The sequence below is a fragment of the Nanorana parkeri genome, unplaced genomic scaffold (genome assembly GCF_000935625.1).
Source record: "Nanorana parkeri isolate BGI_ZX_2015 unplaced genomic scaffold, ASM93562v1 scaffold731, whole genome shotgun sequence".
Lineage (NCBI taxonomy): Eukaryota > Metazoa > Chordata > Amphibia > Anura > Dicroglossidae > Nanorana > Nanorana parkeri.
Genome location: NW_017306999.1, coordinates 26,651 through 27,170, shown reverse-complemented (window position 1 = coordinate 27,170; position 520 = coordinate 26,651).

Here is a 520-nt window from a genome sequence, read left to right as displayed (position 1 = left end):
ATGCAGTCTACAGGCTCAGAAAATGTATGTTTAATAGGAAATATTACGTGACATTGTGATACAGGTGTATGTCTTCTACATATGCGTACTGATGTAATCTTGCTATATACCACCTGATGATTGTATTCAAAAAATCTAATAAAAAGTTTGAAACAAACAAAAAATAATAATGATGTTGATATATAATATACTGTATAATATAGTATAATATAGAATACTACTACTACTAATAATAATAATTAATAATAACAAAAACATTTTTTTTTACATTAGGTATAAGGGGTTAAACTCTGCCGGTAACTGTTTAAATAATCAGGTACTTTGTTAGGAATTGTCACATTGTTCTTAAAATTAACATCACAACAAGGAGTCATGTGCAAAGGTTATGCTCTATTGTTATTATAACACAATAACAAACAGACTTTATAAAAGCAACGCGAGCAGTGAAATTGCAGCAAAAAATAAAAGTAATTAAGAAAATGGTTTATAAAAAAAGTATTTAAAATATTGTAATGCTGAC